The sequence below is a fragment of the Thalassophryne amazonica genome, chromosome 5, assembly GCF_902500255.1.
Source record: "Thalassophryne amazonica chromosome 5, fThaAma1.1, whole genome shotgun sequence".
Classification (NCBI taxonomy): domain Eukaryota; kingdom Metazoa; phylum Chordata; class Actinopteri; order Batrachoidiformes; family Batrachoididae; genus Thalassophryne; species Thalassophryne amazonica.
In genome coordinates, this window is record NC_047107.1 from 27,923,740 (window position 1) to 27,950,821 (window position 27,082).

The 27,082-nt window shown below is 41.9% G+C and overlaps 1 protein-coding gene across 1 annotated transcript in view; it reads right to left on the bottom strand.

The window, feature by feature from the left end:
- The window catches only part of LOC117509932 (rabphilin-3A-like), a 115,228-nt gene that overhangs the window by 86,957 nt on the left and 1,189 nt on the right, over positions 1–27,082 (bottom strand).

Below are 27,082 nucleotides of genomic sequence, written 5' to 3' on the forward strand. Positions count from 1 at the left end.
GGATGCTTCCTGCAGAAAGTTGCAGACATGGTGGATGATACCAATTTAGAAACCTGTGTTTCTTCAGGGTCTTGAAGCAATACAAATCTGCCCTTGTGCATTTTTAGAGACACAAACACAGTCTCCCAGTGCATGCCACACAAAACCGTTTTCAAGCCATTTTTAGAAACTGGCACGTAGTCTCCTTGGATACATGAAATGAGTGTTGAAGATGAGTAAGATAGCTTTGAACTGGAACAGGAACTGAAGATCGTTATGCTACTTTCAGCAGCAGGTGTGTGATGCATTACAGAAAAATATGACCCGAATGGTAGCAGCAAACTGGCGCCAGATCAACCTCAGTGGGCAGGTCTCCTATTTTTTTTTTTTTTTTTTGAGGAGACAACAAAATTTGCAACTGAAACCCGCAATTGCAAGACTTTTGTCGCAGAAGACAACAAGACGACTTACCATACAACCAAGGCCAGATTTAACATCGATGGAGTCACTGAATAAGGCAGCGCAGTCTCGCTTGAACCCTGCGTGATATCGCGGGATTTGACCACTTATGGGTACCTCTGCTTCTGTTGTGCAATATATACACCGCATAACTTCACACGGGAAAATGGTGTACTGTTTTGTTTTTGGCGGTAATCACTGAAGCAGTCATGAAAAGTGAAGTTTTTTTCAGTTCCCAGTGGAGAAGGGAAGACGAGGCAAATGGGAGCAGTTGTGTCGGTAAGTGTTAGAATACACATAGGGTAGCTGCTTTCTCTCACCTGCACAACCTCTTCGACATGTTTGAGCTCCAGGTCATAAACAAACTTTTCTTTGCATTTTCACTTTGTTTGCATGTAATTTGCCCAAAAACTCAGAGAAAGTGGCAAGTTTCTGTCCCCAGAAGTAGAGAAATGACATCATTCGCCCTATTGACGTTCTAAATCCCGCAAAACTTCGAAGAGGTGCCGCTCTGCGAGATCTCAGTAACACTGAGAACTGCACTGAGACGCTCTGATCGGGCTGCACTTTAACCACTGCACATGGACAACACCATTAACATCGCAACATAAAACTATTTTTATATTGTGCCTAAAATTCTCATGAATATATTCTCTGGGTTTATAGACGTTGTTATTGCGTTTGTTTTATGTAAACATGTGAGAATCACAGGCTGTCTCTCCGTTATTTTCAATAGGAGTTGCTGTGAGCTACGATCGCTTCCTGATCATGTCGTTCTGGGGGAACGTAAAGTTGCTGTTTAACGTCTTGATATTGTTCTTTACAACACTAAATTCGGTTTGCGTTTATTAAATTCCACGCAGATTAAATGTAGCAGCCGCGGATTATTTGTTATAATTGTTTTAGCAAGTTTTCAGGGTATCATGCAGCAGTCTCTTATTAATGTGACGAAAAGCATAAAAAATTACATTTTTTATAGTATCATATTCATTTACAATTGTCATCATGTGGATTCTCTATGTTGTTGACTGCAGCGACTCTCTGGCGTGCAAGGGATTATAGGATATGTCAATAGGGTGAATATGCGTCATATTTCACCCCTTTAGCGCCTGCCCTCAAACGAGACTGCGCTGCCCAGTAGTCTTTCAACAGACCTTCCTTGCTTGGTTTGAGAACTTCAGAATGAGTTCACATAAGTGCCTTTGACGCTTCAAGAGTAAATGAATGATTTCAACCAGCTGCTAATGATGATGCTAGCTTTGCTCGCTAGTAGTCATGTTGCAGTTTAATCCTGATGTGTCTGTCTGTTGTCAGAGAGTCCACCTGGTCACTTACACTAGCTTGATTAGCCACACCGCTGCTACCAGTATCAGCACCTGCTGAGTGAATGTAGCCTTGTTTCCACTGAGAAGTCCGTGTTGGTATGACACAGTGTGGTATGGTTCGGAATGCTTAAGGCTGGCTTGTGATTCTGTTGTCAATCGACCCTTTATTCGGTAGGTGGAGCACGGTAGATGTTGGCATGCACGTCATCAAGATGGAGAGCGTGACATCATTACAACCTGGTCTCACGGCAAGTCGTGATTCAGCAGCATGAAATATACGGGTGATTCTTAGACTACCGGGCACTATTATGTCCTTGATCATATTGTATGAAAAACAGAAAAAAAGGGGAAATTTCACACTTTTATAGTTATCTTTACAATGAAAGTGTGTTAAGAAATTTGTTCTAGTAGTCTATGATGACTTTTTTCACCCTTTTTTTCAGCATCATTATATGCAAAATATTGCCGTTTTGTGCTTGTCCCACACCCAGACTTTGATCTTCAATGATAAAAATGAATGGTAAAGAAACGTTTTTTTCTAATGTTTTAAAATACTCAGAATAAATATCAGTAAAATAATCAAAACATAATTGGGGTATCAATGTCATACAACTGTGTGATTTTTTTTAAACAAAATGGAGTTGCCCACACTATTGCCGTAATTTCCACCACAACACTGTAATGTCCCTTTAAACAGTGTGTATGAAAGATTGTTTGGGTAGTTTCTATGGAGATAAACAGTGACATCAGAGCACATGTATATAGCGCCAAATCACAACAAACAGTTGCCCCAAGGTGCTTTATATTGTAAGGCAATGGTGTGGTGGAAATTACATTTACAAGGCCAACAGTGCCCATAGTTAAGAATCACCCATACATTAATCTACGGGTTTATGATAATGTGACGAAAAGTGCCTCATTTTCATCACGGCAGCACAAATTTATTGTAATCATTCCATGATGGCTGCACAAAATTAAAGTGAAGCGGGGCGGGGGGGTCGAGGTGGTTCATGGTAGGGTAGGGGGACGGAGTAGGATTAGGTTATGGTAAGGTTAGGTTGGGGGTGGGGTAGGGTAGTAATAGTGAGTTTAAAAAAAAAACCCCGGTACGAAAATGTGACTCATTCGTGACGGGAGGACAAAAAAACAAAACATGAGGACTGGGCTGCATCTCTGTTGTTCCTCTGCAATGATCACCAGGAAAGTCTGCACCTCCTCATTTGGCTGCATTTCGCCAACATTCTTCATTGTGTGGATATTTAAAATACCATAAATATATTTTGAACAGGATTCTGTATAACGCGTAAGCTGTCATATGGTGATGATATGTTCCTTTGTTGCTATGAGCCAGTTAATTTGCAGCAGTGGGTTAGCACCTCCCTTTTGTTACCATTCCATTATTTTGGTAGCCCTAGCGAAGGGTGCCAAAAGTGGTACAGTACAGGTCAGTTATTTTGGTACTCCTCCCTAAATCTGAATGTGGAAACACACAAAATAGCTTTCCATACCCTGGAAAGCACATTCCCATGTGCCATACTAACCTGGCCTGCTCGGTAGAAACAAGGCATAAATATGGCTCGATGGCCCCCAGGACAGTGGACTGGATGCCTGCATGGACTCTCGCCAGTTGTTGTGTTATGTTCTGTATTGTAAACTTTTTTGGTAGTATGGTCCAAGCAGAGGGTCACCCCTTTGAGTCTGGTCTGCTTGAGGTTTCTTCCTTAATATCATCAGAGGAAGTTTTTCTTTACCACTGTCACCTGTGTGCTTGCTCTAGGGGTTGGTAAGGTTAGACCTTAGTTGTGTGAAGTGCCTTGAGGCAGCTTTGTTGTAACTTGGTGCTATATAAACTAAATAAATTGAATTGAAAATGTCCCAACACCTGTTAAAATGTGTGTGTGTGAGCAGGGTGTTTTGGAGGACACAGGTGCCTGCAAGCCCCGCCCTCACACCAATGCTGCTGTCTAATAACCAAAGGTTTTTTGCTCTAGCACTAGGCATCCTGTCCCATTTGGAAAATTTCCTTCTTTTAATGAGACTAAAATGTCGTACTGAATTCCAGGACAATTCCCTCGTCATTCTCAGAGAGGAACACATCTTAAGTGGGTTAATGAGAATTGGAGATCGATGTGACGTCCTCCTCTTGATTTCATGTGTTTCATCGGGCGGGTATTCAAACATGATGCCTTGCACTGAAACCTACTTGTAACCCCTGCTGTGCGACCCAGCGTCGCACAGACAGCGCCTCCCTCTGCCGAGACAGACTCCCTGTGGATCCATATTAGCACTTTGATTCAGACCCTTTTCCCTGGCACTGCAGATAAGGAGATGCCAGATTTGATATTCACCACTGTACAGGATCATTGATTTAATCCCAGCTCTGTAACCATATGCATTTTTAAGGCTGCTGCGACCAGTACAGCACACTGCACTGTTCCCCATTAAAGATTCAACAACCAGAGTCCAACCAACTGTATTTTTAACAATGACGTCAGACAGCAACGTTAGCTAAAACAAGTTTTGTTAAACTTAGCCATTATTACTTCAAAGGCTCCAGGCCTGTCGGAGAGTTTTATAGCTGGGGGAACTGGGACAATGCAGATAAACGTCTTGTCACAGACACAGACGGGTTGTCTTTGGTCAACGTCTTTGTCACAGAACCACCTGACCTTCCCTAGTAAAAAATCATTAGGTTAATTGTTGACTCTGGAGATGTCAACATGTGCATGAATCATGTACTGGCAGCACCTCCAGTATGCACGCACCCTGCTTCTTGCCAAGTATGCTGGGATAGGTTCCAACTCCTTCTTGACCCTTACAGCATAAGCAAAATAAAATGGATGAGTGGATTTATTGCACCAAAATGCCATGGTTTAATGTAAAATCCAATATTTCAAGGTTGCAGAAAATTGGTTTATTATTTTTTTGAGTATACCTGTCAAAAAAACATAACCACTTAGGGATAAGTACTAATAAAATGACAGACTCTCCCAAATTGAATTCTACAAAACGTGCAAAACACCATCTTCCATCCAGTGGAAATTGGTTCAGGTGGAGTTGTCTGGTGATCAGGTGGGGGAGTGGTGTGTGTGTGTGGGGGGGGGGGGGGACATTTAAACATGGTCTGAAAAGAAACAGACTGATGATAGCACATCATTAAGAAATATAACAACCACTGCTTTGATAAAAACACATCACAAATGTTATTGATAAGTTAAATTACAGGACTCAGGTCCAGATACTAATAATACACTCCAATCTTAACAGAGGAGTAAAACTCACTTAATCCATCCATATAGCAGGCACAGACAGATCGTACAGTGCGTCTATAAAGTATTCACAGCGCTTCACTTTTTACAGCATTTTGTTATGTTACAGCCTTATTCCAAAATGTAGTAAAATTCTACTCACAACACCCCATAATGACAACATGAAAAAAGCAGTTTTTTTGGGGGCAAATTTATTAAAAATAAGAAAACTAAGAAATCACACATACTGTCATGGTCTGTCTCCCTGTCCTGTTTTTAGCCCTGTTTGTAGTTTGTGAGTTTTTTCCCCCAGATGGCGCACTGAGAGCCGAATCTCACCTGCTGTGCTTTACCGCTTATCATGACCACACACCTGCTGCATGAACAGCTGATGAACAGCGGGCTATATAAACCCAGACTTTCAGCTCACCCGTGGCCAGATACTTTCATCGATGGAGTCCTCGCTCTCCATGATCTCTGAGACTCCTGACCTTGACAAGGTGAGAAGCTCGACTATCCAGGAGGGACTCGGAGTAGAGCCGTTGCTTCTTCGCATTGAAAGGAGCCAGTTGAGGTGGTTTGGGCATCTGGTGAGGATGCCCTTAGTTGTCTCCTATGGAGGTCTTCCAGGCACGTCCAAATTGGAGGAGGCCCTGTGGAAGACCCACGACACACTGGAGGGATTATATTTCCCAGCTATCTTGGGAATGCCATGGGATCCCCCGGGAAGAGCTACAGGACTTGGCTTAGGGAAGTGTGGAATGAGCTGCTTAGTGTGCTGCCACTATGACCCAGAACCAGATAAGTAGCAGAAAATGAATGAATGAATGAATCTACTCCTATTTTGGTATGTATCATAAATCTTATTATTACTGGAGGTTTATTAAGATTACCTCTTCCTACTTATGCCTTAGCTGCTTTGTGATCATGATATGTATGATGAATACTGAGCAGCAACTTCTTTAAAGCTGCAGGTTAGCCCCGGTTATCACTGAGCTGGTGTGGTAATGTGCTGCCCCTGGACTTTGTGTGGGGCCCCTTTGTCAGGGTGGCCTTGTGGTCAGTTCACAGGGCACTGTGAAGCAACCGGTGGGTGGTGATGTGTGGTGGTCTGGCATTCAGACTGAGGTGTGGTGGTGCTGCTCTGGGTGGGGGTGTTCTGGACCAGGTGGTGCACTGTGGGTGCGTGCAGGCCTGGGGGATGGAATGTGGGATGCTGGTAGCTGGTTCAGGTCTCATGCTGGACCTGGTGTTGCGTGGTGGTGGTGGTGGCCAGGTTGCTCCCTGAGTGCTTCCAGCACACTTGTGGAGCTGGGCCTTGATTCTGGAGCCTAGAAGGGCAGGCGGGTCTCTCTCTGGTGGTCATGTGGGTGTGCACTTTAGTTTTCTGGTGGCCTGGATGGTATCTCGTGCTGGTTGGTTGGGGGAAGACCTGGCTGGTCCCCTAGTTGCTGTCACTCGCTACTTCTGGTCCATTACCATGTGCTCACCAAAGCCCACGTCCCCTCTGGGCTGTCTAGGGTGAAGCATTAGCCTGATCTCCTTGTGGGTTCTTGGGCCCTGCTAATGGTGGAGCTGGGTGTTCGTGTCTTATATCGCATGCTCATTGGCCACCGCACACCTGCCTGTAGGCTGGTTGGATGCTCCCTCTTACGGAGAAAACTACATGTGGTGCCATCATCAATATTAGGTCGAAGAATTTTCAACCCCTATGGTCAAGTTTGCTATTTTGTTTTTACTGTGTATTTTAAAGTGCTGATTTCCAAAATTTAACACCATCTCATGAAGCTGTTTCTAGGAATTCTTCAATGAGATCATTAGAATGAATTTCATATAGATCCTTTTACATTCTAAAGAATTTACTTGTGTTTATTTAACCCTGCAAACTGCTCCATCACTCACAATTCTTCTTCTGCCCTGTGGTCTTACACCCAAGGTTGGGTAGGATTACTTTGAAATGTAATCCAAAAGTAATCAAATTACAAGTAATCCAAATGTATGTACATACATACGAGTCTGTCAATAAAGTATAGGTCCTTTTATTTTTTTCAAAAAACTATATGGATTTCATTCATAGGTTTTTACGTCAGACATGCTTGAACCCTCGTGCGCATGCGTGAGTTTTTTCCACGCCTGTCGGTGACGTCATTCGCTGTGAGCACTCCTTGTGGGAGGAGTCGTCCAGCCCCTCGTCGGAATTCCTTTGTCTGAGAAGTTGCTGAGAGACTGGAGCTTTGTTGATCAAAATTTTTCTAAACCTGTGAGGACACATCGAAGTGGACACGGTTCGAAAAATTAAGCTGGTTTTCAGTGAAATGTTAACGGCTGATGAGAGATTTTGAGGTGATTCTGTCGCCTTTAAGGACTTCCCACGGTGCGAGACGTCGTGCAAGGCGCTCCCAGGCGCCGTCGTCGGCCCTGTTTCAAGCTGGAAAACCTCCACATTTCAGGCTCTATTGATCCAGGACGTCGTGAGAGAACAGAGAAGTTTCAGAAGAAGTCGGTTTCAGCATTTTATCCGGATATTCCACTGTTAAAGGAGATTTTTTTTAATGAAAGACGTGCGGGTGGATTGCAGCGTCAGCTCGCAGCTGCCGTGATGCTCCCCACAGGAAAAACACCTCTGTTGGAAGCCTTAAGGACAAGTTGTCCTGCTGTTAACAATTTCTCATATACTCACTCCACTGAAAGCCATCAAAAGCCGCCTGGATTTTACAAATGGTTATCAACATGGAGGTGTTTTTCCTGTGCCGCCGCACCGCGCCGGCTGCGTCCCGACGTGCGGACCCGTCCGCACGTCCTTTCATTAAAAATCTCCTTCAACAGTGGAATATCCGGATAAAATGCTGAAACCGACTTCTTCTGAAACTTCTATGTTCTCTCACGACGTCCTGGATCAATAGAGCCTGAAATGTGGAGGTTTTCAGCTTAAAACAGGCTGATGACGGCGCCTGGGAGTGCTGCGCGACGTCTCGCACCGTGGGAAGTCCTTAAAGCGACAGTATCACCTCAAAATCTCTCATCAGCCGTTAACATTTTCACTGAAAACCAGCTTAATTTTTCGAACCGTGTCCACTTCGATGTGTCTCACAGGTTTAGAAAAAATTTTGATCAAACAAAGCGCTAGTCTCTCAGCAACTTCTCAGACAAAGGAATTCCGACGAGGGGCTGGACGACTCCTCCCACAAGGAGTGCTCACAGGCGAATGACGTCACCGACAGGCGTGGAAAAACTCACGCATGCGCACGAGGGTTCAAGCATGTCTGACGTAAAAACATATGAATGAAATCCATATAGTTTTTGAAAAAAATAAAAAGGACCTATACTTTATTGACAGACCTCGTACATGTAATCCACATGTATTCTTTCAAAGTAATCCTACCCAACCTTGCTTACACCCCATCTCAATCACCGCAGTTTTCAGCTGTTGATGTCAAAACTGACAAGTGGGGAGAAAGAGCTGAAGGGAAGAAGAACACGATGCACAATCTGTCCAGGTCCCATAGCTGGACTCAACCAAGATTATAAAGTACTGCACCAAAAACACCGCGTCTGTAGGAGCTAAACATCACTCAGCATTTTTTAATTATTTACAAGTCAAACCCTCATGGCTTTTCACTCTGTGTAAGTCTTCTCTTTAAGGCATTAGTGCGCACTTCACGTACTCATACCTCTATTCCACATTATGCAACTGAACACTTAGACAGCCCAGGATATGATGAGAAAGTCGGTGGAGTGTTTGACAGAAAGAGAGATGATGGATGGGCCCACAGAGATGCATTTTGGGAACCGGTGAAGATGTTTGTGATGTTGATCTTTTAGTTATATAGCTTGCAGAAATATTTGTTGTTTCTGCCGTACAATCGTGTGCCATCTGTGAAACCATATGTGACGACACTGCACCTCTGAAATGTAACAGTGCTGCATTATTACTACTACATCCTCCAAGCGGGCACGGCTCCAGGTCCCGCGATGCAGGAGAACAAACAGGAAAAAACCTTCCAGTAGCCAATAAATTATCATGCACTCATGGCAGCTTCATCCAACAGGACTACATAGGTGGGGACAAGCTGAAGTCGTTGTTCTTGATGTTTACAATCAACAGTTTAGGCCCCATAAAAACAACAATAACAAAAGCATTAGTTTATCATCCCTGCCCACATGTCAAAATCGGCCTGCATCATTTTTTTTTTTTTTTTTTGGTGAATTTTATTGATGGCAGGACAGCTGGTGAAAGAACCAGCAGATCCCCACAGTACACTGACTATCCAACATGGAAACAAGATTTATTTTTAAAACTAACATGTTGCCCATGGGGATCCATGGGCTCTAGATTGGGTAGTGTTTATAAAATAGGTAGATGACATTTTTCAAGGGTGGTAATAAATTAAGCAATGATTTGGAATGGCGTGTCAATCCAGAATGTTTTTAGAACCTCAGCAATTTTTAGAAAACACAAGCCTTTTGTTTCCTGTTAATTATGTAATTTTCTTATGTTAATTTACTGTCTTAATATATTAATAAATTGTTTTGGTTGTTGTTATCATATACACACTATTATTATTTTCATTATTTTTTTATTTTATTATTACTTCTATTTTGTCATTTGATTTTTAAATGGACCACAATGGAAATAAGTGTTGTCACTTTCTTGTGTCATTCATGTATTCTCACGCTTTTAATATAATCATGATTTACTGCCCCCTGCTGGAAAGGCGTGTGAGTCCAAAATGTAATTAACAACGTTAGTTAATATTTGTAGCTTCTCCAAAACTATTAGTCCTATCAGTGTTACGTTTTGGCGCCGTTCATCCTTGATACAAAATACATAAGCATACCAAACAGCAAATGTCAGCTGTGCTCTGTTTGTCCCTGATCAAAGTTGTACACATGCACAGCTGCTATAAGCAGGTGGTTTTAATTTGACAAACATACCACTAAACATTTCACTCATGGTACCAACATGAAACTTAAGTCACTCATGGTAATTGCAACATGAGACTTATCTACACTGAAAAACACAATTGAGCTACAAAAACACAATTAATTAGTAACACTAACAACACTGTTAAACTAACATAAACCACAATCACAACATTTAAAACCACAAACCCAAAACTCCCAGGGTGCATTGCAGCACAGAATCCATTGTTTATTGGTTAGATAAAATTGCTAATTTATCCAAAAATATTTGTTTACCAACTTTCTGTTTTTGCAGCGTTCATCCTTGACCCAAAACACATAAATTAAACACATAAGCATGACAAACAGCAAATGTCAGCTCTCCCCGGTTTTTGCGTGATTGAAGCCATACATACGTACACACACACAGTGGCCACTTGGCCTGTTTGTTTGGCTTAGAATAGAGATATCTGATATTTTCAGTTTTTCACTTGGTATGCAAGTGCTTCACCTCGTTGAATGGTATGTTCCAGCTTTCACCTCATGAAATATTTGTACCATTGAACTCATAAACATTCATTATTTGTATAATATTGCACAGTCCAATCAGGTTAAGTAATTCACCTTTAACCCCGTTATCATGGACTGAGCAAGAACTCAAGGCAAAGGGCAGAGCTAAGGAAAGCCACAAATTCTGCAAAACAAATAAACCACAAAATGAGACAAACATACACAAAATTAAGACAAAAGAAAGGCAGACATATCAGTCAGGTGATGCAAATCCGATCCCCGGTGCATGCAACGACTGCACCAGAAGAGGGTGCAACACTTCCGGGCAGTAATTTTCACACAGCTGTTGAAAACCAGTCGAAATAGTATGAACAAAACAACGACCCCTTTAATAGGAAGTGGCGGCTCAACCATGGTTCTTCGTACCTAAATGAGAAACATGAGTATGAATAAACAGCCTATTACTGCATTAACCCCGCCTGCGTGGTTGGCGCCTTACCTGCCGGTGGAGGCAGACAGCAGGAGGAGTGGGACAGAGCCACGAAGGAATTCACAACGGGGTCTTGTAACCACCCAGGCTCTAAAACAGAATTTAAAGTCAGCCATAACATAGCGCACAAAGCCAGCGAGACAATGAATGGACTTACTACAGTAGAGAGCCCCGAACCCAAAGCGCATGTCCAACAGCACGCACTCTCAAAAATCAGGAAGGACTCCCCCACACAGACCAGACCACTTTCCCGGAACGCGTAGCATTTGGTGTAGAACTTGCCCAAACAGAGTCACATGTGAGCACACAGCATGCTGCCACCCGAAGCCCACTCCAGGTGGTGTGTGTATGAACGCACAGTGTGTGTGGTCTGGGTTTCACAGCCAGGTCAGCGCCGCCCACCATCTACCTTAAAGGTGCACCGCACACCAACATGCCACACTGTCATGTGGGATATTGTTACTATTGCTGTGCATGGCCCCTCCCACAGTGGTGGGGGCACGATGGTGTTGAGTTTTTAGGCACCTACACTTTTCGGGCTATGTGCCACTTATGCAAATCTTCACAATCAACTCACGTTATCACGCACTTCATTACACCTACCACACTATGCAGATACAGTACACACACACACACACACACACACACACACACACACACACACACACACACACACATGACACCAGTACATTCATTTATCTTACGTTCACTCGATATACGCCTTCACTTATAAATCAATGCACTAAGATTGCTGCTGTCACCACAACCACCTCCACTATTACACATGTTTTTGTTGTTGTTTTCTCACCATCTTTGTTAGTGTCCTTGTTGTTGAAGAAACTGTTCTTGTCATCATTTGTCACTGTCACTGCTATTGTCATTATTTGTCTAATGGTTCTTTTGTGGCTTACCCCATTTGATAAAAATAGAGGCATGGCATGGTGAATGAGGTACTATTAGTTTGTTTTCCTTTTAGTTGACAAGTCCTTTTCCATCCAGAAAAATGAGTTCCTTGTCAGCTGATGTCTGCAAAGATTGTCGGAAAGTTTTGTACATGTTCAAAACTTTGAGGAGAGTTCAGATGGAGAACTTTCCTGCTGCCTGGATGTTTGTTTGCCATATTGATTGTGAGAGAGTGGGACACAGTGAGCACACAGGGTTGGTTGCAAGGAAAACCTGCAGTGTCTCGGCCCTTGATGCCCACCCCTGTTCTAGACTGAACACGGAGAAAACTGATTTCACATGTTGACAGTCAGAGACAGTCTAGATGTTCCACTGTTTTCAGTGAGAGGCTGATGGGAAAATTATGGATTTTTTTTTATCTTAATAAGCAGGAATCACGGACAACAACGAATGGATTATTTAACTGCAGAGTTGCCTTGATTTAAACAAGTAGGAACTTTTGAAACTTCCATGAGTGCCTGAGTTTTCTGCTATAATATAAACACTGTGTAAAATGTTTCAATGAAGTAAATTATTGTCTGTGTGGTTACTGTTTTTGCCAACTGCTTACACCTAAAAAGTGAATGCTTAGACTAAAACTTAAAATCCAAAATGTCTTGTAACAACAGGTAAACACAATGTGACAATACCTTAACACATTTTTCTGCTTTGCATGTTGCTTGCAATTCTTCAACACAGTTGTTGCAGAACATTACACACAGTTTCCTACAATAGACAATGAACTCAATGATAAAATACCTTGTTATCATTGGGAAAACACTTTTAATAAAAATGCAAAACACTTCTGGTAATTGGAAATACTTATGCACACATCTGAAAACACTCACACAGAAAATTCACCACCAATCAGTCTGACCTTTGGCACTACTGTCATGACCTGCCCTGATCTAGGCTCATTTAGTGCATCTTCATCTGCCCCAGCTTTGTTTTATTAGTTGTTATTTTCATCATGTGTTTATTCTATGTTCTATTTTTGCTTTGTTACTTTCTTTCTTTGTTACTTTTACACTTCAGTCATGTTTCAGTTCCATTCTGGTTTGTTCAATCAGTTTGTGTTTTTATGGTTTATCATTTAGTTATCTTCTGCCTATTTTTGCTGTTCTTATTTCTGTTATATGTAGTACTTTAGTGTCAGGATTTGTTAATCACAGTCTCTGTTTTATTTTTAGTTTGTTTTTCCACTCTGATTTCTTAGTCAGTTCCAGTTCAGTTTTGTCTTGGTGTTTATTTTCTTTCAGTTCTCATGTTCATGCCTGGTTTGTTGTTGCATTATATCCTGCCCTTGATTTCCATTTTAATTCTGTTTTTGTCATTTGCTTCCACTCCACACCTCCCATCATGTCTTCGTTCCTCGTCTCACGCCCAGTTATTTATGTTCACTTCACGCCCTGCACCTGCCATTATGTTTTTCCTCACTTTGAATTCTGCGTTCCTATTTCATCCCACTCTTGCACCAGCTCACGTGTCTTTGTGTATTACATCACTTCAGTTTGTGCACTCCCCTCCTCACAATCTTGTCTGTGCATTATCTTTGTTCACTAGCCACGCCCCCTTCTAGATTGTTCCTCACTTGCACCTCATTGACACCACCTGTCCCTCGTTCCGTACTAATTAGTTCACTTGTATTTAGACCCACAGTCCTTCACTTCCCCACCAGGTTGTTGTCTCAGCACACTTTCCAGCGCCCATCACAGTCCTGTTTTTTGTCTAGCCGTGTTTCGTACTTCTGCTCTGTGTTTCCTCGACCATGCCTTGTGTGTTTGCTCGTGCCTCTGACCCCTCCTCGACTTCGTCTCTGCCTAATCCTGCTTGTACTTCTGCTGAGCTGACTGACTACATGTGTACCGAAACCAAGCCTGGAATAAAGACCATGATTTCTCCAACACCTAAGCCTAGTCTGGGAGTTTGCATTGCGGGTCCAGCCACTCCTGGTGGCAGGCTCCTGCCCGCCCTGACAGCTACAAATAGAGCTCAGGTAAGACATTTAGTCACATATGCAATCATGGAGGTGATAAGACCCAGGGAAAGACGACAAGGAAGTCAAAGACAAAGAGAGATATGTGGAAAAGGACAATGACAAAAAAGACCAAGAAGAAGAAATGTTTCAGATGAAATTCGAGCAACTTTGGTGGACCATGTAATCAACCACGGCCTCACACTGCAAGCTGGATAAAGGGTCCCCCAAACCTCAGCCACCACACAGTTGATAGTAATGTCAGTGCAATATCATTCAGACATCAGGTGTGAGTGTGTCTGTGTGAATGGGTGAATGCGAGGCATCACTGTAAAGCGTTTGAAGCTTCTGATATAGATGGAAAGCGTATATAAATGCAGTCCATTTACCATTCTGGTGTTACCGTACCATGTATGTAAACTACAGTATTGTAAACACTTGTTTTAATTGTTTTAAATTGTGTTTTGAGTTTGAACTGTACAGTACTGTTTTTTTTAGGTATTTGTAAGAAATTTCTATTTTTTTGTTAAAAAAAAATCAAAACAAATAGCACTTTTGTTGCTAAATACTGTAACTTTCATCTCTTGTTTGAGAAAATGTAAATAAAAGTATTTTTGCTTCAATGTTTTGTGTAAAACAAATCAGTGTATTGCTGTTGCTTTGAAAGTGTTTCAAAATGGTACATACGAGGGCTGTCAATAAAGTATAGGTCCTTTTTATTTTTTTCAAAAACTATATGGATTTCATTCATATGTTTTTACATCAGACATGCTTGAACCTCGTGCGCATGCGTAGTTTTTTCCACGCCTGTCGGTGACATCATTCGCCTGTCAGCACTCCTTGTGGGAGGAGTCGTCCAGCCCTCGTCGGAATTCCTTTGTCTGAGAAGTTGCTGAGAGACTGGTGCTTTGTTTGATCAAAATTTTTTCTAAACCTGTGAGGCACATCGAAGTCAACACGGTTCGAAAAATTAAGCTGGTTTACTGTGAAAATTTTAACGGCTGATGAGAGATTTTGAGGTGATACTGTCGCTTTAAGGACTTCCCACGGTGCGAGACGTCACGCAGCACTCCCAGGCGCCGTTGTCAGCCTGTTTCAAGCTGAAAACCTCCACATTTCAGGCTCTACTGATCCAGGACGTCGTGAGAGAACAGAGAAGTTTCAGAAGAAGTCGGTTTCAGCATTTTATCCGGATATTCCACTGTTAAAGGAGATTTTTTTAATGAAAGACGACGGCGCCTGAGAGCGCTGCGCGACGTCTTGCACCGTGGGAAGTCCTTAAAGCGACAGTATCACCTCAAAATCTCTCATCAGCCGTTAAAATTTTTACCGAAAACCAGCTTAATTTTTCGAACCGTGTCCACTTCGATGTGTCTCACAGGTTTAGAAAAAATTTTGATCAAACAAAGCGCCAGTCTCTCAGCAACTTCTCAGACAAAGGAATTCCGACGAGGGGCTGGACGACTCCTCCCACAAGGAGTGCTCACAGGCGAATGACGTCACCGACAAGCGTGGAAAAACTCACGCATGTGCACGAAGGTTCAAGCATGTCTGACGTAAAAACATATAAATGAAATCCATATAGTTTTTGAAAAAAATAAAAAGGACCTATACTTTATTGACAGACGTCGTGTGTGTGTGTATATATATATATATATATGACATTATTAAGCTCCATACATGTATTGTGGTTGGTAGATGCCTTTTCACTCATGTTCCTTCTTACCTGACAGTAAAGTTCATATGCGCTCGAGACTTCCATTCTCATGCAAATAGACATGGGTGATGCCGGATATATAGTAAAAATATTGAAAAAATAAAAAGGGACTATACTTTATTGACAGACCTCGTATGTGTATCATTTTGTTTCTAGAATGACATTTTTAGAGATTGTAGGGTTTCATTTTAACAGCTTAAGGTGTTTTATAACAAGTGTTGTGTCTTATCTTGCTTGTGTGTAGAGCTTTGACACAGTGAGCCAAATTTTGCAAAATGTGTGTAAGCAATCGGCAAAAACTGTAACACTGACAACTGACCATGCACGTCACATCACTTTTTTTTTTTTGTTTTTTGCTGCAGCAGCCATCAGCTGACAAGGAACACATTTAATAAATGACAAAAGGATAGGAAAAAAAACTAACACAGATAAGTGAGATATTCTTTATTTGTGAGGAAATCAGATGTTTTATTATGTGGCTATGATGCTACGCATGCTCTGATTGGCTGATTTCTGGTCTGATATTTTTCCATATCAGACTGTTACCATGGCAATTGATCCGGATCACGTATCACATTCATTACATACCAGAAAGGTAAAAACACGATTAGAAAAACCAAGTCAGACATGAACGTACTCCATAAATATCTAATCGGGATCAGAAAAAACACAGGTTGAAGCTCACCAGCTAACCTTGACCATCTATTAAGCAAGTCTTCATGGAGGTGAAGAAAGCAAACAGGTCTGACTACAAACCCAAAATTCATATTTATATTCGGGTGATACCGTAAGTTTGCATGTTTATATATACGTTTAACAGCCATATAATAAACAAATTATTAACCTCGCTTGCTCAGTCTGTATGGGAATATCAGACCTCAGTGTTTATCACACGGACCTGGCTAAACGCTCGGTCCACGCTGTCAACACCTCGGACTGATATTTTCCCGTACAGACCTCGCGCTCGGTTAATAATCCTTGAATATTGAAATGGGCGATCTGACAAACATATTATTTGGCTGAGTTTGTGCAAACGCCCACCCCCACTTCAAGCAGAATTTCCTGCGGAACGGCCAGGGCACTCAGACTCACAAATATATATATATATATGTGTGTGTGTGTGTGTGAGTGAGACACATTTGGGTGTCATATCAATTATTCATAGATACAAACAGTCTGGTACTATATCTTTTTGGAGTAGGCATTTCTTAAAAACTAAGTGACCATGCAAGAAGGACTGTGGTGAAGGAACCCACATGACGGCCGTGGAGATATCAGATGCAGATATCTTAAATGTTTTTTTTTGATGTGTTCAATTACAGATATTTGCATTAGAGTTCTGACAGGTCAAATACGTTGGTTGTGACACAAATCTGATGCAGTGCTTAAATTTTAACACAGATATATGAAATGGTCAAACAGTCAGAATGGGTTTATAAATAGCAAGCGATCCATCAGGATACGTGACAAGTCAAATTATGATGTCTGTGATGACATTATAGATATCGGTAATGAAATTACTACTACTTAAAACATATTTAGTGCTTTTCCAAATGACAGTCCTTACTGTAATTGTAGAAAGATCAAATTATCCTTCCAACTAGTTAGATTATTATTGGTAGACAAAGACTTCAGCTCAGTTGGTAGGACTGTGTGGGTTTGATTCCTGATGAATGTTGAAATGTCCTTAAGCTAGGCACACAATTCTAAAGCTGTTCAAGCTTGGCTCACAAACCTCCAACACATCAACATGACATGAACGTGGGGAAAAAGATGTAGAGGAAGAAGAAAAACTTGTCACAGTGTGATTGTGACGACTCAAGATGCATTTGTAGGAAATCTAAAATGTAATTCTTAGTCTTCGAGAGAAGCTTTTGGTGTGAAAACCGCTCACCGTGCACAGTGCGCATTTAATGAGCAGCCGATATAACAGCTTCATTTTCACCAATCATCTTCAAACTGAGCACATAAAATTCTGTGCGTGCTCTCTGGCATTCAGATTTAATTGGGACTTATTTTTCAAGTAAGTACACACGGTCCATTCAATTAAGTGCACTACAACAAGGGATCTGCAGTAAGACTCCAATTTACTCGACTGATGGTGATTCATCCCTGTGTGCCCCAGAGGTAAGAGCTGAGACTTTGAGAATCGGTTGCTGATGCATTGGCCAGTCACGCTCTTTCAATTTCCTCTCATCTTATCACTGGGAAACAAGTAGGACCAGACAGGGGCTTTAAATCAGTGCGCTAAATGTCTTGTCCATTTGCTGCTAACCACAACTGACCTACAGCTGTTGGTCTGTTGAGATAATCCACATTGGTCATGACATAAAAAGGAAGAAGTCACATCTGGTGATTCTGCAGCAGGATGCTGACTTTAAGGATCTGGCACCGTTTCACTGCTGGATATCGAACCTTCCCTCTTGCCCCGCCATCAAACTAACAAGTACAATTCCACCGGGTGGTTAGTTTTTTGTGTGTCAGCTGGCAAATAAGTGGCTGAAATAGACAGAACACACTGCAACACTCACACACACACACACACACACACACACACACACACACACACACACACACACAGGATTCTTTGGCTCGACTTGGAAGAAGAAAACTTGTGCTGAGAATCTGGGCTGTGTGATGAAAGCTGTCTGGTTCTAACGCTGATCTATGACGGCACTCAGGCCACAGGCGCAGAGGTGATTAGCATCAGCATGTGTAAAACACTGAACAGGAAAAAATATCACTCATGCTGCTGCCATCACTTCATGGCAAGTTGAACTCAAGCGAACAAAAAAGGCTGTTTTGGATTTTTGGCTTCGCACTCTCTTGTGGTAAACTTTGTTTAAAGACTGCATTAATTACATTTGTCCTCTCCAATATGTCACAGTGCTTAAGCAGATCTAATCACCAGGTTGAGAGAAGCTGGAGAATCGATTCTCAGCCGCCGCTCTGAAGAGAATTTGAGAATGAGGCCACTCCCGTCTGAAACTGGGCTGCAGGATACAGCAAATTATGTTCAAAGATGGGGCGTAAAAATTGCGTCTCTTTGGATTTTAAGCTCGATAAATGGAGTGTGATGAAAGTATGGAGACACGTGAAGTCATGCACCTTTCCCAACTGTGGCCATGGTAACGGCAAGATCAGAAGATAAGAACTGGAATGATTAAATGCTGCATGTGCGTACTACCAGTCTGTGCTCGTATTAAAACTATGGCTGTGCCAAATTTCAGAGCTCATGCACAAAAGGTCAGTTTGTTCATAACAGTATTACTGCTGACTCTTACAGCATCAATTTCAAATGCAGTCACTCAGAAACACTTGAGTGTGTTTCAGCTTGTAGCATTACTTTCTGCTGCAACCAGTGATTTTCCTTCATCCATTATATTATAACTGATCAATTTATACAGTGTTGGGCAAGTTACTTCCAAAACATAATACGTTACAGATTACTAGTTACTGTTATCTGCACTTGGAGAATTAGCCCTCAGCCACAAGAGATAGAGCTCAGTCATGCCTCGCAATCTTTATTACAATCCAGATGTTATGGTGCTCACAAACAATTTCAAAACCAGAGGTCATGACCTTTGATCCCATAATCCTGGAAATAATAGAAATGTTGGATTTAAAAACAAATCTGTTTGGGCGGGTCAAATAGATAACAGTCACTTGACCATTAACATATATTCTATTTGTCAGACATGCTTGAACCCTCGTGTGCATGTGTGAGTTTTTCCACGCCTGTCGGTGACGTCATTCGCCTGTGAGCACACCTTGGGAAGGAGTGGTCCCGCCCCCTCGTTGGATTTTCATTGTCTGGAAATGGCGAAATGAAAAGGGCTTTTTTTCCATCAGAATTTTTTCAGAAGCTGTTAGAGACTGGCACCTGGAAACCATTCGAAAAATTTATCTGGCTTTCGGTGAAAATTTTACGGGCTTCACAGAGAATAAGGACTGTTACTACAGCTTTAAAGGACCCCTTTAAGGACGCTCGGTGCTCCACGCTCCGAGCTGCGATGACGCGGCACAAGTTTGGACATGTCCAGCTCTCTGCAATTTCACTAATACTTACTGGACTGGTAAGCATTGAAAGTCGAGATAGACATGTCCAAACTTGTCCTCTGACACGCCGAAACGGAGGTGTTCCTTTGTCTCGCTTCCAAAGCGAATCGGTCGTGACGCGCGAAGCCTCCGCGCGGCTTTCCATGACAAAATCTCTTGTTGAAAGTGAAACCTACCGGAAAATGGCTGATGTCCAGCTCTTGTGATAACCAGAGAAAGAGCACACGACGGTCTTGTATCCACAGAGCCATCCATTTAGAAATGGTCCGGTGGCTTGTGCCGCGTCGTCGCAGCTTGGAGCGTGGCACGCCGAGCGTCCTTAAAGGGGTCCTTAAAGCTGTACTAACAGACCTTATTCTCTGTGAAGCCCGTAAAATTTTCACCGAAAGCCAGATAAATTTTTCGAATGGTTTCCAGGTGCCAGTCTCTAACAGCTTCTGAAAAAATTCTGATGGAAAAAAGTCCTTTTCATTCCGCCATTTCCAGACAATGAAAATCCGACGAGGGGGCGGGACCACACCTTCCCAAGGCGTGCTCACAGGCGAATGACATCACCGACAGGCGTGGAAAAACTCACGCATGCGCACGAGGGTTCAAGCATGTCTGACGTAAAAACATATGAATGAAATCCATATAGTTTTTGAAAAAAATATAAAGGACCGTTACTTTATTGACAGATATATATATATATATATATATATATATACACATACACACACACACACACACTTTGAAGGTATTAGGATTACACATGCCCATGCAAGTAATTGTATTTTGCGTGACCAAAGGTGGTGAAAAATACTTTTGGGATAGGCTCCTATCCTAGGAGTCATTCGGAAAGAGGTGGTGTACAGCCTGGACAGGCTGCCAGTCTGTCGCAGGGCCACATACAGACAGATAAACACTTTCACACCCACTCCTTTGGAAGTCAGAGCACCCAGAGGAAACCCAAGCAAACTCCACACAGAAAGGACCAGGTGGGACGCGATCCCAGGACCACCTTGCTATGAGGAAACAGTGCTAACCACTAATCCACTATGCTGTCCGACAACCAAGATAAAATAAGATACATAAAAGGTATTGCAAGAAAAATCCATCATCCTCAGAGTTCAACAGTTTGAAGATCCAGAAAACCAAATTACCAGAAACAGAAACAAAAAATGGCTGGTGGGTGGCAAATCGTCACATGTGAGAAACTGGACCACTTAACCTATTCATCAGTATTCAGACTAGCAGACAGGTTTTGTTTGTTTGTTTTGTCAGTCACTGACTTGTTTCAACTCTTAGATAAACTGAGCATACTGTGAGAGTTCCTAATCCTGATAATTGAGTTTTTAAGGGACCCATGACGTGGACTGAAGGTAACACCGCCTCCTTGCTTCAGCTGATACAACGACTGCACGTCCATGTGCTTCATTACCCCACAGTTTTTCACTTTCTTCTTGAAAACCCATCACAACCATTCACATGCCCTTTTTTAATGTCTGTGATAAACAACCTGACAAGAAAATTTATTGCTTGAAAGCCTGACAATTTTGCCCAAAGTGACTCAGTCCGCCCGGAACAGCCACTTATGTGGATTTGAGTTTGTTTGCTTTTTTTTAAGGTTGAAAGATTCATCCAGTGATTTGAGCTTCTCATCCTGAATTGAAAAAAAACGACAAACTCCTCACTGATGACTCCAAACCTGCAAGAAACGATCCAAAGTGAATGAGTCATGTTGATCTAGTGGGCAGAAATACGTATTTCCTGTTTGTGGCTCAGTCAAATGTGATGTTCCAAAAACGGAGAGACACAAGTAGCTCTGAAGAAACAGAAAACGCATCTTCTGGAAGGAGGGCCTGATATCCTTCTCCTTTTGCTTGCTTCAACTTCACTCTTTTAAAACTTTATTCATCTTAAAACATCGTAGGCCATCAAGCATCTGAGTGCTCTGCTTTGACCAAGCAGAATCGTTCTTGTGTTCTTGCATTTTATGGTTACTTACAACTTGTGTAATTAGATTTCTATCAGGATTGCTTCCTCGCTGGTGGTAGTTTAATGTAAAGTTCCACTAAAAATGCAATGTTTCTCAGAACTTCCAAAAGCTTGTTATACTTTTGTTAGTGCCTTATTTAAACATACAAGGAGTGACTGAAATGTTTTGAGCCTAACCCAAGAAAGGTAGGGTGTGGTACTTCATCGTTTGTATTTTGCGAAACCAAATTTTTTGAGAATGTGTGAAGTTTTGACTCAGTGGGTTCAATATTGAGAAATGCTAGTTTGTCAGAATGCATAAGTATTTGAACACCCTGCGATTTTGCAAGTTCTCCCACTTAGAAATCATGGAGGGGTCTGAAATTTTCATCTTAGGTGCATGTCCACGGTGAGAGACATAATCTAAAAAAAAATCTGGAAATCACAATGTATGATTTTTTTTTAAATAATTTATTTGTATGTTACTGCTGCAAATAAGTATTTGACCCCCTACCAACCAGCATGAATTCTGGCTCTCACAGACCTGTTAATTTTTCTTTAAGAAGCCCTCTTATTCTGCACTCTTTATCTGTATTAATTGCACCTGTTTGAACTTCTTACCTGTATAAAAGACACCTGTTCACACACTCAATCAATCACACTCCAACCTGTCCACCATAGCCAAAACACCAAAGAGCTGTCTAAGGACACCAGGGACAAAACTGTAGACCTGCACAAGGCTGGGATGGACTACGGGACAACAGGCAAGCAGCTTGGTAGAAGACAACAACTGTTATGATTATTTATTAGAAAGTGGAAGAAACACAAGATGACTGTCAATCTCCCTCAGTCTGGGATTCCATGCAAGATCTCACTTTGTGGGGTAAGGATGATTCTGAGAAAGCTCAGAACTACACAGGAGGACCTGGTCAATGACCTGAAGAGAGCTGGGACCACAGTCACAAAGATTACATTAGTAACACATGATGCTGTCATGGTTTAAAATCCTGCAGGGCAGCAAGGTCCCCCTGCTCAAGCCAGCACATGTCCAGGCCTGTTTGAAGTTCACCAGTGACCATCTGGAAGATCCAGAGGAGGCATGGGAGAAGGTCATGTGGTCAGATGAGACCAGAATAGAGCTTTTTGGAATCAACTCCACTTACCATGTTTAGAGGATGAGAACAACCCCAAGAAAACCATCCCAACCCTGAAGCATGGGGGTGGAAACATCATATTCTGGGGGTGCTCTTCTGCAAAGGGGACAGGATGACTGCACCGTATTTAAGGGAGGATGGATGGGGTCATGTATTGCAAGATTTTGGCAAACAACCTCCTTCCCTCAGTAAGTGCATTGAAGATGGGTCATGGCTGGGTCTTCCAGCATGACAATGACCCCAAACACACAGCCAGGGCAACTAAGGAGGGGCTCCGTAAGAAGCATTTCAAGGTCCTGAGCGGCCTGGCCAGTCTCTAGACCTGAACTCAATAGAAAATCTTTGGAGGGATCTGAAACTCCAAACCTGAAAGATTTGGAGAAGATCTGTATGGAGGAGTGGACCAAAATCCCTGTTGCAGTGTGTGAAAACTTGGTCAAGAACTACAGGAAACGTCTGACCTCTGTAATTGCAAACAAAGGCTACTGTACCAAATATTAACATTGATTTTCACAGGTGTTCAAATACTTATTTGCAGCAGTAACATACAAATAAATTATTAAAAAAATCTAATCTGTACCAATTGTTAAGCTCTGTTTTTCTAGGGGATCAAATACTTATTTCATGCAATAAAATGCAAATTAATTATTTAAAAATCATACAATGTGATTTTCTGGATTTTCTATATTCAACTGAATAAACCACAAAGACAAGATATTTAATGTTCAAACTGATAAACTTTGTTTTTGTGTAAATATTTGCTCATTTTGAAATGGATGCCTGCAGCACGTTTCAAAAAAGCTGGGACAGTGGTATGTTTACCACTGTGTTACATCACCTTTCCTTCTAACACTCAAATAAGCTTTTGGGAACTGAGGACACTAATTATTGAAGCTTTGGAGGTGGAATTCTTTCCCATTTTTGCTTGATGTACGACTTCAGTTGTTCAACAGTCTGGGGTCTCCTTTGTTGTATTTTGTGCTTCATGATGCACCACACATTTTCAATGGGAGACAGGTCTGGACTGCAGGCAGACCAGTTTAGTACCCGCACTCTTTTACTAAAAAGCCACACTGTTGTAACACATGCAGAATGTGGCTTGGCATTGTCTTGCTGAAATAAGCAGGGACGTCCCTGAAAAAGATGTTGCTTGGATGGCAGCATGTGTTGCTCCAAAACCTGGATGTACCTTTCAGCATTGATGGTCCCATCACAGATGTGTAAGTTGCCCATGCTATGGGCACTAACACCCCCCCATACCATCACAGATGTTGGCTTTTGAACTTTGCAATGGTATTGATCTGGATGGTCTTTTTCCTCTTTTGTCCAGAGGACACAATGTCCATTATTTCCAAAAACAATTTAAAATGTGGACTCATCAGACCACAGCACACTTTTCCACTTTGCGTCTGTCCATTTCAAATTAACTTGGGCCCAGAGAAGGTGGCAACATTTCTGGATGTTGTTGATGTATTGCTTTCGCTTTGCGTGGTAGGGTTTTAACTTGCACTTATAGATGTAGCGACAAACTTTGTTAGCTGACAATGGTTTTCTGAAGTGTTCCTGAGCCCACGCGGTAAGATCCTTTACACAGTGATGTCGGTTTTTAATGCAGTGCTGCCTGAGGGATCAAAGGTCACGGGCATTCAGTGTTGGTTTTCGGCCTTGCCGCTTACATGTAGAAAGTTCTCCAGGTTCTCTGAATCTTCTGATTATATTATGGACTGTAGATGATGGAATCCCGAAATTCCTTGCAATTGAACATTGAGAAACATTGTTCTTAAATTGTTGGACTACTTTTCCACGCAGTTGTTCACAAAGTGGTGATCCTCGCCCCATCTTTGCTTGTAAACGACTGAGCCTTTTGGGGATGCTCCTTTTATACCCAATCATGGCATTCACCTGTTTCCAAACAGGTGTTCTTTGAGCATTCATCAACTTTCCTAGTCTTTTGTTGCCGCGACCCAACTTTTTTGAAGTGTGTTGCAGGCATCCATTTCAAAATGAGCAATTATTTGCACAAAAACAATAAAGTTTATCAGTTTGAACATTAAATATCTTGTCTTTGTGGTGTATTCAATTGAATATAGGTTGAAGAGGATTTGCAAATCATTGTATTCTGTTTTTATTTACATTTTACATAACGTCCCAACTTCATTGGAATTGGGGTTGTGTAAGTATATATACTATTACAGCATTGCATTTCTCAACATTGCACCCAGTGAGACAAAATGTCACAAATTCTCAAGAAATTTTGGTTTACATGAAGTCTATGAGAGTGGTCTGTGTATGTGTATGTTGTCCTAAAAGTGTGGAATTTCATGAAGCACAACTTCACACTGATTGGACAATGATACAGAGGCAGGACATATTGTGCAGACCAACCAAAACAGTATGGAAGAATGTGATAGACAAATTCCCCTCCTCTATTTTCCTTCTTCTCTCTGGTGGTGCATCACACGATTGTCCTTATGGATGAGCCGCCACTGGTACAAACTTTGTTGGCTCTGCGATACAATTAAATCTGAGGAGCACGGTAGCACATCTGTGTATATTACAGTCTATATAAAAATAGTTGATCCTCTGACAGGCTATTGGATGTGCTGCAATATGAAAACTTACCACTAGATATCAATGACACCTTTAACATTACTAAATATTACTTTAAAGCAGTCTTTCTCAAAGAGTGGCCTGTGGATCACTGCTTGTCTGTGATCGACCTCTAGTGGTCTGTGAGTATATTGGTAAATTTTTAAATGAATATATTGAAACTTAAAATTTTTTCTTGAACTTTAAAAATGGCTTTATTGTCTAAGAGATAATAAAATACTGTTGTAATATACTGTTGGGATTGGTAAGCAGACCTATTGTTCTTTTATTGAGGAGGTGATGGTCCAGTGGTTAAGCGTTGGGCTTGAGACCAGAAGATCCTCGGTTCAAATCCAAGCCTGACCGGAAAATCATCAAAGGCCCTTGAGCAAGGTCCTTAATCCCCTAGTTGCTCCCGGTGTGTAGCGAGTGCCTTGTATGGCAGCACCCTGACATCGGGATGAATGTGAGGCATTATTTGTAAAGCGATTTGAGCGTCTGATGCAGATGGAAAAGCGCTATATAAATGCAGTCCATTTACGAGTTATATTTGGGAGTTAGGTGGTGCGTGAGATTTCTTATTGGATAGGTGGTCCTTGGTCTTAAGAGTTTGCTAAACACAGCTTTAAAGTGATCATGTGTAAAATTATATTTTCTATCTTTTGTATTCTTTTTCATTGAAAAGAGATTGGTGTGGGCAGCAAGGTGGCTTAGTGGTTAGCACCATTGCCTCACAGCAAGGAGGTCATGGGTTCGATTCCAATTTGTAGCCTCTGTGTGGAGTTTGTATGTTCTCCCCGTGTTCACGTGGGTTCCCTCTGGGAGCTCCAGCTTCCTCCCACATCCAAAAACATGCAGGTTAGGGGGATTGGAATCTTTCATTTGTCTGTCGGTGTGCATGTGAATGTGTGTTTGTCTATATACAGACTGCCATCCTGTCCAGGGTGTACCCTGCCTTATGACTGCAGGGATAGGCTCCAGCCCCTCGTGACCCTAATTTGAAGTAAGCGGTTGAAGATGAGTGAGTGACATTGGTGTTTGGTGTTAAACATTGTAGCAAGTCCCACAGGTTTATAAAGTATCAACTTTTATGACATATGCTGTAGCCTGTGGCGCCACGCCTCAATAATGCACTTTGGTTTTGATGCTGGTTTTTCTGTTTCTTTAGCTTGGTTAAAACCTTGTAACTGTTACAATGGCCTAAGCAGTGGGTCACCCCTCTGAGTCTGGTCTGCTTGAGGTTTCTTCCTTAATATCACTAGAGGGAGTTTTTCCTTACCACTGTCGCCTGTGTGCTTGCGCAGCAGGGTTGGTAAGGTTAGACCTGACTTGTGTGAAGCACCTTGAGGTCGCTTTGTTGTGATTTGGCGCTGTATAAATAAAATAAACTGAAACTGAATACACTGGATTGAATGTATTCTTTATGAGACACGCCCACTGAGCTTGTCCAGTGTTCTTTATGACACATCTGCATGGTCTGTGGGGGATGGAGACAATAAGACACTCCCTGCCTGAATGAAGAGGGGGCGTGGTTAGCAGCAGCTCCTTTCCATTTTTAAAGCAACAGGTAATTTCTTAGAGCCTGAAATAGGCTGGAGTTTTTTTTCTGTATGTATCACCTCAGTGTCTATAGAGTATTTAACCTGCAAACTTTAGCATGTTTTTAAGACGTGCTGACCTTCTATATTTTATCTTGCTGAAGATGTGTATGACCTCTTCAAAGGAGAAGCAAAACACAATGTTAAATTCCTTAACAGAGTTTGCAATACGTCGCCGA